At 40.7% G+C, this 15,988-nt stretch overlaps 1 protein-coding gene and 1 long non-coding RNA gene across 4 annotated transcripts in view; one reads left to right on the top strand and one right to left on the bottom strand.

Moving 5' to 3' along the window:
• Epac (Exchange protein directly activated by cAMP) overlaps window positions 1-15,988 on the bottom strand; it is a 207,958-nt gene that overhangs the window by 153,979 nt on the left and 37,991 nt on the right. The window contains exon 1 of one of the 3 annotated variants that reach the window (XM_086991408.1): window positions 8,518-9,446. The exons of the other annotated variants lie outside the window; for them this stretch is intronic. The gene's annotated coding sequence lies outside the window, so the exon portion shown is untranslated. Of the gene's footprint in view, window positions 1-8,517; window positions 9,447-15,988 lie in introns of those variants that run through there. 3 annotated transcript variants of the gene reach the window in all.
• Window positions 3,718-15,076, top strand: LOC111252029 (uncharacterized). Its single transcript, XR_002674077.2, has 3 exons — window positions 3,718-3,809; window positions 4,438-4,838; window positions 14,796-15,076. It is a non-coding gene; the product is annotated as an uncharacterized LOC111252029 (long non-coding RNA).

Here is a 15,988-nt window from a genome sequence, read left to right as displayed (position 1 = left end):
CGTACACCACGTCAATCCGCCATATCTTCCTCTATTTTTCTCTCGTTCTCCCGTCTACTTGTTCTTACCTCGCAGTCCTTTCTTTGCTGAGTACTTGGCCTACGAACTGATTTCACTTGAACTAAGCTCATGCTGCTCTATTAACCCCCACAACGTCCGGGTGGAAGAACTGTACGTTAGCTCCCCCGCTTAGTGAATCATTTCGCTGTCCATTCCTCTGTCTCGGCAAGGGGCCAGTGACCCACGCGCCTGGTTCTATCGCCCATCTATCATTGTCTATACGATGTCGAGCATAGCGAGAAAAGAAAGCGTCCAATTACAAACCGTAACTTAAACCGAGTTGCCGAATGCATGTCTAACTGTACTTGCTCTAGCTGGCCTGTACAAATATCGCGATACAGGCCCCCTCTACGAGTTCTGATCAAATGAATTATACAATTGACGGAACGAAACCCCTAGGTCCGACGAGAGGTAAAGACAACCAAATCCGCGACGAGTGCAGCAACAACTACAGACGGCCGCTGCTGTTGGAAATGGCACACCCGGCTCCTCGGGGAAATCACCGCGTTTTCCAAGATTGTTACCTGTGACGACAAGAGACGGACCTCGTTCTTGGTCGCTTGCAGTAGTCGATGCCAGAGAACGCATCTTAGATTCACATGAGCAATATTACAGTCTGCATCAGTCGCAACTGCGGATCAAGCGAAACAGGTAATGCACGACGAACGAACAGAGACAGCGGCTATGCTTGTTCAAAATTATTTTCTCGTTGTTGTCGCCATCGTCACATATTCTAGGACTAAGAAAACAGAAGGAGCATTGCTTACGAGCACATCCGCGGGTAAACTGTGCGGTCTTCGTAAGACCTGCGAGCGTCCAACCTTACTCCCACTACGTACAAAATATGTCTCTATGCGATCAAACTGCAGCCTTCAAGTATGTGACTGTGATATCAAAGTCGTCGGTGGTAAATATTTCACGGGCAAGCCCAATGGGGTGATTTTTCTTTCCGTCGTCACTGCTATGTATGAGTATTATATCTTATGTTCACTGATTCAATACCAGCAAATAAGAAAGCGGTGCTCAGTGGATTTGAAAAATTCTGGCTTACATATATGTAATTACTATTAAGCTTAGCGACATTTAGCAGTATGTCTACTGTCGTTATTAAGAAATGATAGCCAGTACTATTCGTATTTATTTAAAAGTGGTTATAAAAATGACCAGATATATCTGTAGCGGATTTAATTCTAGCGCCTGGCAATCAATTTTCCTATGCCTTATACAGCTCCTGTCGATCTTCGCTGCATAATTTTATGTCTTTTTTTGGTTCTCCTTCTCAATAAAAACATACGAATAATACGCAACAGAGGTAGTGTCGTATTTAGCGAAAGATACCGATTATGAACTGTGTGGTGATCCTGCGCAGATTATCTTTATTTTTGTGTGGGTAAATTAAGAGTCGATGTCATTTCTACCTTTCCATTACCTTGGTCAAACCCGATCTTACAAACAATAATAACACTTCATAATGATCCAAGGTCAACCTTAGCACACACAAAGATTATTGAATTTCTACACAAATCACAGTGAATCTGGGTTTGTTAAACCTCACTTGGCGGCGTGCCCTAAACCAGTTTACCCTGCGTTAATGCCACATCTACATAAAGGCGCTTGGAGCAAGTTAAAATGGTATGGCTAAGCTACAGGCCCTCTGCCTACAAGTCATTACTCTGGCAATATCTATGAACCATCTTTTTCCTCTCACGGCACTGAACGAACTAAAAAAGCTCTGATTGTATACGGCTTTACGTTGGAGTACTTGCATATACATACATATACAAGGCCAGCGACAGTAGTTTTCTATCTTATGCTCGCATAAGTAAGTTATTCCAAGCACCTGCCTCGATTTGGTTCGGCTTATTCTTGTCTTTTTCATGCTCGTTATATGAACCTGCGCGTACACATGTGAACAGCTCCCCAGCCGCCGTTGAACAAAAATAAAAATCCCGTGTCGAGCGTCATAGCTCTATCAAGATCTTTCCGCTATCTATCGTCAAAAAACGTCTGTAAGTCACTCACTGGAAGGGGTCAGTTAAATCCTTTTGATTCAGACCTTCAAAATTCTTCTGAGCCCTGCCGCGGTGGCGCTGCTAGACAGCATCAACGGTCATATTTTTTAATTGTCTTTATTTATTTTCACAGGGCGAATCGATTAAAAATGACTTCGAAGTTCAGACGTAGTTCATGGTCGCTATTTGTCCTTGTTTTTATTCAGCTGGCTAAACAGGCTCTTGGTATTATACGATAACTAAATGGTAACGATGTATCAATGAATCGAAAGCTTCTAAAATGGTAGAACGTGTGCAGTGAACACAAACAGTATGTCTGTACGAAAGCGTAGCTTCCGCGAGGTGCATGCGCGTGCCCTCTCAAGTTTCTCCATGATAAGGTTTCAGTCTGTGTTGACAGCAGCGCTCCGTTAGCAATGCACTGACTGTAGTCTTCTTTGAAATTCGACCAAGCAAAATAGAGGTTTGGATGTTTCTTTTCGCATGAGCTAGGACAATTCATCTCGTCTTTCTTTCGAACTCGACCGTATTCACCATTTAATTCAGGTTTTTACATTTACATAATTACAAAAACAGTAATAAGACCGCTTGTGGGACGAGCGATATAAATATGCAATTTAATATTTCAGCTTTTTAGTCTGTTTGTTTTAGAAACCCGATGTTGTGCGAAAGTGCCGCTAGGCACGCATTACTACCCTCATTTAACACGGAATCATCGGTTTTCTAATGTGTTGGTGCTGAGCAAAACTCAGTAGCCATGTGATGAGAAGGATACGTTTGACTGTATGCAATCTCGCCAAGCAGCTATATATACATATATATGTTAGATCACAATTATTTTATTATAGTATAATATGACAGTGCTCGAAAACGTGATTTCGTCAACCTCAGCAAACAATTTTAACGTGGTAACTATGAAAATAATGAATAGGGAAATAATTTAGCTAAAATTAGATTGTTCTATTATGTTTGCCCACTTCATCGGTAGCACCGCCTTCAGTCTTTGTACGAAGTCGAATGCCCTGTGTTACAACGAGATTTTTTTGTGCATACAGCTGTGTCTCTCCCTCACTTGCGTGACCCCCGCCCTCATCCAGTATCTATAGGGTCGTGTAAACCTCAAAATCGGAATTTTCCGAACTAGATAGCCATGTGTTTCTTTAAGGCGCTGGTACCCAACGCACTCAGACAGTAAATGTACGCTTGACGGAGCACACTCGGCGTTAAGAAGGAGGTAAACGCTAGAAGGATTAAGGGCTGAATGCGAAAAAGGTAGGCGAAAATTTTCAGTTCGCTCCAGCTTGGCTAGTTAAGTGCTGTAACAAAAGTTAATTAATTACATCATATAGAGACCGAAGAAAGATGCGTGCCTACTTCAGCTGGAAATTTTTTTTGACAGCTTTATGGGGCATGTCATACTATGTATTCCGAAAATATGCCAGACGCAGATGCAAGCGCGACACATATGTCACCATAATCCTCCAAGTTTCATTATTCCCTGAGGATAACAATGCAAGAAGCTGAGTGAAAGAGTTGATATGCTGACTGTACAAAAATCGGCAGGAAATATTAGTATTATATTATATTTAATTAACGACTTTTCTACTGGTATTTATATTGTGCTTCACTTTGTAGTGATCGATGTTAAAGGTTGTGTTTTAGGAATTCTTGAGCTTAGGACTCTTGAGACCTAAGCGTACATTGAAAATACACTGAAAGTTTAAAGAATAATACGAGGTACGGCACAAAATTTTCCGTAGTTGTTGTAATGGCTAGTGTGGGTAAGCTCGTCATTCATCTACAAGTATGACTTATTCGATTTCAGTTCCAGCCTAATTTGAACGTCAGTAAAGAATTATTATTTTCCAGTGTAGCGTAAGAAGGAAATATGCATCCCTAACTTTTTCTAGGAAATAACGCTGAACGCATAATATATTGATCCTATACGAAAATACAGTGACATTTGCATCTGCCCTGCATTTGAGTGAGATGCATCTGGTCTCTCCTGAGCTCCCTATTTTCCATTACCTTCGAAAAATATATTTGTTCTCGATCAAGAGCACAAAGAGGCTTCGGTAGGGATGTTAGATTCGTAACGTACCTCTGGTTAGGACCAAGTTATCGTCTAATCCGTCAAGGCGCTTTTTACGGGAGTCCTTTGCATTCTCTCAGACGAAAGCTATACAAAGGCGAGGAGAAAAGTACTAGCTTTCGTCTATATTTGTAGTATTCCTTGTCGGTTCTCTTAGTCGGTCGAAGTTCTCTTAGAGGCAATTTCCTCCGGTCTGTTTTTCTTTTCAAAGGATCCTTCTCTCTTAGCTAACGTGGAACTGTTCATATGACGCTCCGTCCCCTTTGCCTTCAGATGAATATTCATGTTCCTGCCTTCCTGCCTCGCAATCTTTTCTGTCTAAACTTTTTTAGGCACTTCCTTTTTGTCGTCGTAGAGACCTTACACAGAGACAAAAAGAAGATACTCAAAAGTGACGAATGCCGTTAGCAACAGTACGCTGCTCTGTTCGGTGTCTTCGCAAAAACAGCAAATGACGTTCTCGCTTAGGTCTTTCCAGGGATGCCACTGACCTAGCTCTATAACCCCAATTACTGGACAACCAAACATTGGCAGTAGGAAGGAGCACGTAAAGCGGATACAGTAAGCTACCAGAGGTATGATATGAGAGACTGGCAGCAGTGACTGGATAATGCAAATGGAAGATTAGAAAACCTTTGGTTCCTGCTATAATACAACCAGCGTTGTCAGCTCAGGTAAGCAAGAATAGGTACTACTCAGCTACCTACAATTAGCTATTGCTCAACTAGCTTATAGAGACGTTTGATTTTCTAGTTGTTTTATGCTTGCGGGAATGAAGGCGAGCAGCAAGGACTGTAAAGGTTTTACGTAGAAATGGGTTTATAATAGAGCTAAAGATGATCACAAAACGATGTCCAGAAACAGGATAAAGCTGATAGCGAAGCAAAAACTAAGATCTGCCGTTATAACTAAACAAGACGATTTCAAACTATTAGGTGACATGAACTATTATGTTATTAGGGTAAGTGTGAACCGTGAAGTGGCCAGGCATTTCCGATTGTTATTGAGTTTTTTTATGTTATAATAAGGCGCTGGTTGATGCGAGTGAACTGCTGTCGAATACATGAGTTTATGCTTATAAAATTTTTTTGTATTGATATAGTTAGAATTGAGATCACACAGCGTGTCTGTTATTAACTAACAACTGTTAATTTTTTTTATCATAGTACTTTTTTACTGATACTAATAAATTGATTTTAACCTAAAGTTGAACAAGCTGAGTCAATCAGCTGTTTCTTTGTATGAGCCCATGTGGTTATGTTGGCTATCACTCGAATGTTGTTTGCAAGAGATGCCCCATTCGTACTTGCCAGGTAATCGCAACTGTTCAGCGAAGAGATTGAGTAGAAACTTCACGTTGAAGACAAACATGCCGCACAAATAATGTGTGCGGTAATTTCTGTAAAAATTTCTGCGCGGTGGACTAGTAACTAGAAGGTATAAGTAGGGTGAGTCAGTCAACTTCGAGATTAACTACTTATTAGTCAGCTACAACATAAGTATACTTGGAATCGTTGGAGTATCGCCGACTGACGTCGCGTCTAAAATTATTCCTAGTGTCCGATATCTTAGCAGTTCAACAAGTGGAAGAACTGATAAAGCACCACATTTCGAAAAAGCCGCTTTTGTGTACAACTTTCCAATTTCTAAACTATCTAAGTTATACATTAATGTATAAATTGTATTGGACACGTAGGTGTCCTTTGTCATCGAACGTGCGTGATCAGCGTTGTAACATGTTATATACAAGTAAACGCTAATATTCGTTATACGCAAACATATTTACACTAGTTTATTTGGTGTCAATTTATAACTATATAATTATAAGCGAACCTTGCTTCACATCTTACAAACAGTTACAAAACGTTGCTATTCCGTGTGGTGGTTGCGCTGGTCAGATTTTAGTGGTGAAATCTGTGCTTTTTTTTTTTGAGCCCAAAAAAAGCAACGTGAAAAATATAGATCAAGCTACCTTGCTTTTGATGTACATTGTTCTAGATCGTTGCAACGATTTTGAGCCACAAAGCGACACCCGAGACCAAAACCGACAGGTTTTTCATTTGTATAAGCTAATACCAATATAGTTAAATGTCTAGCACATCAGGAATGGTATTTCGTCGAAAGTAGCTTACCTTGACGTACTATCTGGCCATTACCAATAAATCATTCTAGGACTTAGAATGCTTAGCATAAAACATCAAATCAGCACCGACAGCATACGTGGCTGTCCCGAGCAGACCTTTGGGTACGGCTGCACAGTCCCATAACATGAAACTCACTAGCAATATTCGTCATTGTCGTCTAGTTGGTGGTAATCTACAGCCGCCCACGAAAACGATCACGAGATTTGTAGCGAAGCCACTCCCTAAGGAGACATTAAAAATTATACGGTGGAACTGTGAGGGGGTTCCAGTTGTGACGCTCTCGAAAGCTGTTGACAGTACAAATATCGTCGTGCTAACGAAAACTTGGGAAATTAGTCCTTGTAAATTACCATGATTTTAATTTTTGCACTGAAGAGCAACCGACCAGACCGCGCTAGTGGAGGCATCTCCGTCGTCTGCAACCATAAGACAGGCAGCTTGTCAAAAAACGTGCGATCACAGAAGCAGCAGTAGTCTGAATGGCTGGATACCCATTTAATCACCAATGCAGGACGTCAACCTTACGAGTGGTAACGTACCACAGCAACTTGGCCGCTTACCTAATTATCTAGCCCCTCGAGCCTCAAATTACTTCCCAGAGATATTTACATTAAAGGATACAATATTACGCGCGTGCTCTAACTTGCCGCAGCGTGAAAATAGGGGATCTCAATATAACGCTATTATCCTTCGACAAGACTTAACAATGCGGGAACAGATACAAGGTCTTGAGAGCTTACACGACAAAAAATTTCCTGGTTCAAAGGGGGCCTGTAACAGAGATCGAAAATGCATTGTCGGTCTGGCACCATGGTCAACAACACTATAGTAAAAAATGTTTACATACTGGCGCACTCCCAAGGCAGTGGAGATACGATACCCCGTTCGTGATCTCTACTGAAAAGGGCAATCCAGTTGCACCGTTATCATGGCTGAAGATTGCGAAAAATGCTCTCTTTGGCCTGCTGACTTAGAGGCTGAACAGCTATGAATGGAGAAACATAGGTTCCAGAGACAACGCTTCGCAGAAACGGCGAGCAGGATGTCAATAGTCAACGTCAAAAGAGCATTGGCCACACCGCGAAATCTGCTATACGCGGTGCTCGTCGACTTTAGGACAGCTTTCGAGGCGGCGCCCAGATATAGAGTATCCTCACGTTGATCAAAGTAGGTATCTTCACGCATGTGTCCAACTTTATCGCTTCGATTTTACAAGAGAATAGAATAACCATCGACGGAGGAGCGAGCGGTCGAACTTTCGCTTTTCACACAGACAACTGGTCTGGCTCGAGGGAACAACTTAAACCTATTCTTATTCTCCACTTTACTGAAAGGACTCTCTGATCAAGAGACGGCCGAGGAAATCAGTCGAAGTCATCCTGATATACGACTTTTATGCTCCAGCTTTAGCCCAGCTCTTCGCCTAAGTAACAGGTGTAGGATTGACCGCAAAGCTTGGCTAAGACAGAGGCGACAAGGGTTATAAGAGGCGGCAGGATAAGAGTAAGTGACACCTTATACCTCGCCAGGGTACTTTTGGCCTAATTACACCGGTTTCCGTACATGAGGTTGCTCTTTTATGCAAACGACAGAATCTTTGTTGCGCACATCACTGAGAGATGCAGGAAAGCAGTGTTGACCTCATAGGAATCAAATCACGTCATTGTTTGCCTCCGCAACCGCCGTTAGCTTATTATTATTACGAGTCAACTGGGAGGATTTTACTCTGGAGAACCTCAAACAACAAAGCCGCGCTTACTATATGTGGTCCAATCGTCTCGCCACTGGTGTTTGAGGACCTACATCATCGTTTGGAGAGGAGAGCAAAATTTTACGACAACCTTTAAAAACTCGTAGCAAAAGTTTGCGAAGTTTGATAAAAGTTTGCTTTTTTTTGCTTCGGGGTGAGATGAAGAACAACGAATGGAAAGAACAGAGATGTAACTTGTTCTGCCATGCATAAGTTCAACGATAGATCATGCAGAAAACCAGGCTTTTATCAGTCTAACAACGCATCTAGGTGCTCCAAATGCGGACAATTGGGACAGACATCATGCCGCTCGTTGCCCTTTAGTACCATTTTTAAGGACATCTAGGAAATTTCTCAAATCACTTTCATGAACTTAACGGGACTCAAAATGTTTTCAATGGTTCCATATGCTCTCTTTCTTTCTGATATTGAAATATTGTGTTGTTGACCTCTACTTACGGAATTTTTGAGTACAACAAAGGCGAGTACACAAAATTTGATCGACAGTAATCTTTACATTTTTGCAATTTTTTTGCAAAAAAGTAAAGTAAATTTTTGCGCACTACATCCCGATTAGACGATAACCTAATAACACCAATCACAGCAGAAAACTGTGGTCTGTTGTTTAGCATAGACTATACTACACGTCGATGTTGTTTGTAGTTTTCCGTCACCGTCTGTACACTTCCTTTAGTGCGGCCGACTTCGCGCGTGTAGTTACATATAGCCACATAATTGATGTAACTCCCTCCTCCGGACGTCCTTGCTGCCTACGAAATTCATACTCTCTCTATACCCTCCTGGGCTAAGTTTAGCGACAGAGGATGCAAGGCAATTGGGAATTACGTGGGCAGCCGGAGACAGTAAGTTAAGGCTTCAGCAGATCGAGGCTTTGAGCCGGATCACACAGGAAGTGTTTCCGACACATTCAGTGTTTCTCGTCATCTTTGTCTGTTCATATCGGGCCTCTCGTTTGAGAAAGATGAATTACCGTGGTCTAGTTGTCCTCCTGCGACTCTCTTAATACACCCACTTGTCGCCGCACAACTGCGATGGCCGAATCTAGGGGCTAGCTGGCTGTCATTCGATGAGTTGTGCTGTCCCCAAAGGGCAGCGGATTGAAATGCGAGGGTGAGGCTAGAGGAGACCGACTACCATTGAGCTCTGCTATTTCATTGGTTATTCAGTTATATCTAACTGCAGGAGGTTCATTCCGCCAACGTCTTCCGTGTATGTCTTTACTTCCAGCCGGCTTACGCCTGTTGCGTCACTATAGCCGTAGACGTGTTCACTAAGTTGGTTTAGAGGCAAGATTCACGGGGCATCTGGGAATAGTTCCTCAGCTGACGGCAGTATGGTTGCCCCATTTCACCTTGCGCTATGGGGAGTTTTTTTACGATATTGAAAACAATAGCGACAATGAGGATGGCATCAGTGTTATTATTGCAGCAAGCCACTTATGTTCCAGTCTGAGATAGACGAGTAAGTTTATGGCACATTCATCTCTTCCTTCCCGTTCGTCCACATTAGTGGTACACGATAAGAGACCGCTTAATAGAGGAATATTTATAGTCGGTCGTAAGAGAGTCTATCTAGAAGGAAAAAAACGTCGTTGGCAACATAACCTGAGGAAACATGTGTTTGCGCTATCCTATTGAAACTACTAAAATATTATAAACAGAAACAGCAAGACTGCGTAGTGTTACGGATACAATACATACCAGAAAACTACAAAATAAAAGTAAATTGATAAAATAAGCAAAAGGAAGAAAGTGTATGAACGTATTAAAGGACAAGTGAAGAATCTGAAGGGTTCAGTCACCCGGGTAGCGCGTACCAAACCGAATCAGAACAGAGTTCATCAAAAAGTGCCCATAACGTATTTGATAACGAGTGAAAAGGTCTCATGAGCAGATGGGACTCGAAAAGCGCATTCCTTAAATAACCACGTTGAAGAGCTTAGGTAAAATACTTCATTTCAGACTTCACCTTTGATATATGTCGAATATTTCGGCAAACGTTATAGACAGTTTATCTTTGCTATCCTGTAGCTGGCCGATGTCTGTGTAATATTTGGTATGTGTTCTATATTTACCCAGCTATGTCCGTGTATGATAGCTTGACCTTATATGAACTCATACGTTATCTTTTATTAGCATAGTACGGCCTTAATGCTTCGGAAGCTTTGTAATGTAACGTTTGTCTTTAACAGCCGTTTCAAACGACTTTAGTTTGAGAATTAGAGATTTTTCGTACCTCTACGCATCTATTCAAGTGCGTCACAGATATTCCGTCAGTCGACCGGCCATCAGTTTTAATGAGTACTGATGCTATTTAATGCAGAACAGGTACCGTTCAGGGGAAATCCGAACTCGTGCATAATTTCAAATGCCCTCGCACAATGTGTCTTTAAATAGGCGGTATACGAGGTTGGGCAGAAACTGTGAAATTGTGGTCTTTATGCAGAGACGGTTACCCGTCGTTTGATGGAACGCAGACATACGTATGCCGGCTTTCATAGGAAGCTGGCTAAATTTAAGAACACCAAATTATTACTTTGTGCTTGAGTTTCAGACTAACTTTTGTAATATCATATAGAAAAAAGCATATCTGTTCTTTCTATGAGTTCGGCGTAAGTACAAAAGGTTCTCGGCCGAGTGCGCTTTCTAAAAATAAGTAGGTGACAGCTGATAAGGACATATGCGCGCTCGACAGCGTCTAGTTGAACATCTGCCTTACGTTATTTGACATTAGGCAATTGATGCGTGTTCTATCACGGATACTACACCAGCTGATTATATATTTTAGGCACCATAGATAACTTTCAATTTGCTTAATTTAGTGTTTAATTTACTTATTGTAGAATATTGTCATCTACTGTAAAGGGTTCACGCGATATTTTGAGATTTGATAACGTAAAAAATAGCGATAAAATTATTATCTTTAGTTATCAAAGCTATATGAGATGTATCACGCCCATGGCTAATTTTTAGGGAACTCAACAGCTTTGTACTGCATTCAACTCTTGATACGTATTTTTTTGCCCTACTAATTATAATGTAATATAGAATTTCACATGGTCCAATGCTTTATCTCATATCATCGCTTGGCTCCGTCAAGAACGGCAGCAATTTGCCTTTTCGACTGTACGAAATCTACTGGCAAAGCTCGAAAATCTTTTATTTCTAACCGGCTTTTTCAAATGACTGGTCTTGCTTATGTTCCGCGATAATTTCATGAACTTTTTCCCTAATTGGTCGATCGTCATGAGGGGATTTTTCATGTCGAAATTCACAGGGGACGATAGCGACACACCCATCTTGGAGGCCGTTCTTACAATAACGTGTCTTGACCGTAAACAGCATACATCGCTCTATGGATTTAGGCCTTTGTCGTAATCAAATTTTGAAATACATTTAGCTTCGCAGAAATCTCTCACACGTTCTATTTTAGCTCAAGGCTAAATAAGGCCATTCCAATAGTTTTCGCCATCTGCTGTTGAATCTCAGCTTTCAAATGGCATTAGCCACCCTGATATTTTCCCAGATATGTGACTTTTAAATCATCTAGATGGACACCGTGTGGCAAATGTGTTATACTGAGTTCTATAGGACCTAATTAAAAAAACATGCGCGTTGCGCTGGTATCAGGATGTCTGTATTAATTTCTTCATTGATTTTTGCACTTTTTGTCGCGAAAGTTTACCATATCGTTGAGCTTTAGAGTCATCCCGTGCCACTTTCCTAAAAGCCTGCATAATGTACAAGGTCGCAAAAAACGGTCGAATGCTTTTAAGGAGACGTCTTTTTGAATTCACTCAGGCGTTCGTTGGTACGCTATATCTGTGGCTCGTTTTTACCCTACTTTATTATGCTTATCGTTGGCAAAAGCGAATTATAATACCGTAGTTGATTTCAGAACGGAAACGTACTGATCGAGTTTATCTTGTATGCGCTTACATCATGCTTTTGTTTATTGCTTGTATACGATATTATGCATACTCATTTTTCCACCCACCTTCGTTGAAGTTACGGTTACGATAAACCTGAAGACTTTTGTCTATAATATTCTCATCGTACGCTTTTAATTCGAAATTTTCCCAGAATTTTTGCGTCAACAGAATGTATATCGTACCTGTTCGTGTTTCGTATGGGTGTCACAAATGACAGAAGATGGAACCAGCTGGAAAATAGACTATGCGCTGGTTTTTAGTAGAGTTTTTTCAAAGGAACCGAACTCACTATATTTGTATGTCAGTATATAGAAGATCTGTATTTAGTAGAAGCAATCAACTACAATTGTCGAATACGGGGTGTTTCTAAAAACACTTATAGCTACGTTAACTGAAACTTCAATCGATGGTACATTTTGTCCGTCTGGGTTAACTTACACGTTAAGCTATTCCTCTAGAAAGACCATTATGTACGCATTCTCCACACATCTTATTGCGCGCTTGTGCTAAGACTTTAGCTTATATAACGCGATTCCAAGCACCGTTCTGGTGGCCCGTCGCGTAGCGTATAATGCAGCAAACAAAATAGTTTATATGTGTACATTTCCGACTTATAAACTGATATGGACTGAATACGGGCATTTTCGCAGTTACATAAAATGCGCTCGGTCGCATTTCTTTTCCAGAGCAAAGGGGGAATGTATAGGAAAGGGGTGTTGACTCGCCCCTCGCGAATTGACACTAAAAATTATCTTTCAACATGTAGCTGTAGGTGGTTACCCTGCACAGGCCTGCAAGACCTCCTCAATCGGGGTGATCGAAATATATACATACATATCAGGTGAACATAAATGGTTGGCCGGTTGTTCGCTAAAGCTCAAGACACTACTGCATATACGATCAAGTATGGGTCTTCTTGCTTTGAGTCTTGCTTATATATCATTGAGTTGCCACGTTAGATCTTAAATAGGTGAAACTAATATCGAAGCTGAATTTAAGAATGCGAAGATATAAGCGAAGGTAGATGACAGTGGTACGCTCAGGATTTGCATATATTTCTAGGTAAAATATGTCTAATCCAATATGGGTCCTGCAATAAGCTAACTTAAATCTTAATCTATAGAACCTCTATAGCAATAATCAACTTAAATGTCTCTTGCGTGTCTGTGGCCCAAACTATTTTTGTCTGATAAACCATAAGAGTCGCGACTTTGAAGGTACCTTGCGAACTAACACGCCAGGTAAAAATGTATTCAAGTGGTAAATAAATTGCGCACGAGAAGATTCATCTGTCTAAGTTGCAATGTATTGAGTACTGGTTCTCTTGAAAGCTTAAATCCCATACATCACAATACAAAGTAATAAGCAGCACCATGTATTCAATGGAAGTTTCATAATTACGGCTGGTTGTACATCTTCAGCGGATAATAAGCTTCACTAAATGATTTGCATAAAGAAGATGCGGTGAGTCGAGAAAGTAGCTTCGCTACACTTGGGTATCTCAAGATTTTGACTTGCATATACATATTTATGAATAGGTAGCATCTAGGATATTCGAGCATAAAAGGCATATTGGCATGGTTTTATGTTCTGATGATAATGATTATTATTATGACGGTGACAAGCTAGCATTTTAAAGACAGTAACTATGAACATGTTTCTTTGGTATAGTTCGCCTTTCGCTAAGCTCTTTACCACAATCCACAACACTTACATCCCAGTGGCCATTGGGGATACTATAAAGCATTCTCTCTAAGTCTCGAGAGCTACGAAGCACAGCTCTTTTAATACTTACCACTGTCCAAATACTTCTCCTCCTTGCCCCTTTTTGGGCCGTCCTATTTTCTCTGCGCAGGAAGGCTTGGGCGAACTCAGTGAGTCCCACTCATGGCCGCCTTCCTCGATGGATGACTCACGACCGCTGACGGGATCATAATGAATGAGATTTGGACACGAGGAAAACGTTGAACGTCTGCTACTAGATATTAAATATGCGAACCATCTTGTTATAGCCAGCACCACAACTGCAGACCATACACGGTCCACATAGGACAGAGTAGTTAATTTCCACTAAACACGTACAGATATAAGGCTTCATACGGAGGATAGCAATGTATGAAATCCGTCGTCTAGATATTTTTCACTCATGCGAGATGTATGATCCAGTGATTGTAGTGGCCCTAAGTTAAGGCTAGCAATAACTTACAATGAATACGTCATTAAATCATCTAAATGGATTAGGCAGTTCCTTACGCTTTTCTAGTTTACGGTAGAAAATTCTGCTGAAAATATAAAACAGCTTCCTAGAGAGCTTTCTAATGATTATTCTGGAAGCGCGAACATTTATTAATATGAAAAAATATTTCTAGATGTATATACGTTACCAGTATATTTATTGTACATCAATGAAGGTAACATACTGCTTAGAGTTTTAACATATAATTATGAGTCATGTGATTTCGGAGTTTCTGTGGACATACATATTGATTGTGACAGCAAAGTTTTAGATAGAAGACTTTTTATTATCAGGACCGCAATTAAAATGGTATAAAGTTGTCCTTCTGCAAAATGCAGTTCATCCAATGTTATTATATGGCGTTCAAATATCATGGTCTTAAATTATCGCAAGAAATCTGTTCAAGCAGGAAAATCTTAAGGCGCTATTTCCTAATATTGTTTAAGTATTCACCTAGTTTCCCTTAATCGCCTGACGTGTCTGTGATGTGAGGCTTCCAACAACTTTAAAATTCAGAAATAAACAACTTGTGTTCATTGAATCCGTTAGGTTTATACAGACAGTGCTTTTGGGGTGACAAATCACGCTTCGCCATTGCCGCCAGACGCGAAGGAAAAATCGCAAAAGAGTTCATATGACTAATGATAATTTTATTAGAAGCTATGCCACCAAACGGCGCTATCGAACTAGTGGGTTCGAAAGTGGTAAAGGAAGAACTCATTCGACCCTTCGAAGGAAGACTTTTGTGTACTAGCTTTCGCGTACGTCCTATACATTTACTTGTGGAAGGCCATTTAGACAAGGCTGTGTTACCCATATATCCACTATGAAAATAAAAAGCAATTCTAATTCTATCGATTCGCGTTTTGTTTACCTTCGGCGCAATCAAATTCGTGAAGAACGACTGTACCATACTTTGTCAATATCATCCGATATTTTAAAAATAGTTCTACTTCGCTGTTTAACTAATGTTTTAATTCTACTGTAAAGCCATTGGCGTTTATCGTCAATAATGGCGCCTGCGTCTAGAACCGCAGTTACTATTTGAAGGAGGGCACTGCTACAGGAGGGCAACAAGGCCAGGGTGGGGGCTATTCAGCTGCCGGATAACAGCCTTCTAATACCACTGAATGATGTGTCTATTAAAATAGAAGTGAGAAAATACTGCTTGTTGAGATGAACACAGCCAAGAAGGAACTGAACGTCAATCCATGAATGTTTATGCCGCGAAATGCTTGGGTGGCTCTTGGTGCCCTAAAAGAGGTCACCGTTGAAGGATCCGGAAGTTTCGGCTGGGGCGATTGTCGATTCCTCGTACTTTATTTGTTGGTTTAGGCAATGTTATTAGCACAAGCTACTACCGTTGACAAACGACATATACCTGTATGCTTGACACGTGAAATAATTTTTTACCTCTTATTTATTTGGTTAGTCGTAAAACCATTTGGCAAATCCTTTATTAAATGTAAAAGCTCGTTGGTAAAGAAGAATTGTTACATCATGCTAAACGTTCGAAATCCTCAGACTAAGGCTGAATGCTACAACTAATTATCCACCGGAGCTGTGCTACTCAATTTGTTCGTTCTTATTAAATATTAATTTTTTTACTGAAAAAACTTGTTGACGGCGCAGCAGACCTGCTATTTCAGCCTAAAACCATAATTTTGTAATCTCATAACTTGGAAAATGACGCCCGAAGACCGAGTTACGTGGATACATTGAAAGCGCTCATAAGTAGTACG

Source organism: Varroa destructor, unplaced genomic scaffold (genome assembly GCF_002443255.2).
Source record: "Varroa destructor unplaced genomic scaffold, Vdes_3.0 BEIS01000005.1, whole genome shotgun sequence".
NCBI classification, from domain to species: domain Eukaryota; kingdom Metazoa; phylum Arthropoda; class Arachnida; order Mesostigmata; family Varroidae; genus Varroa; species Varroa destructor.
This window is presented reverse-complemented; position numbering and strand designations above follow the sequence as displayed.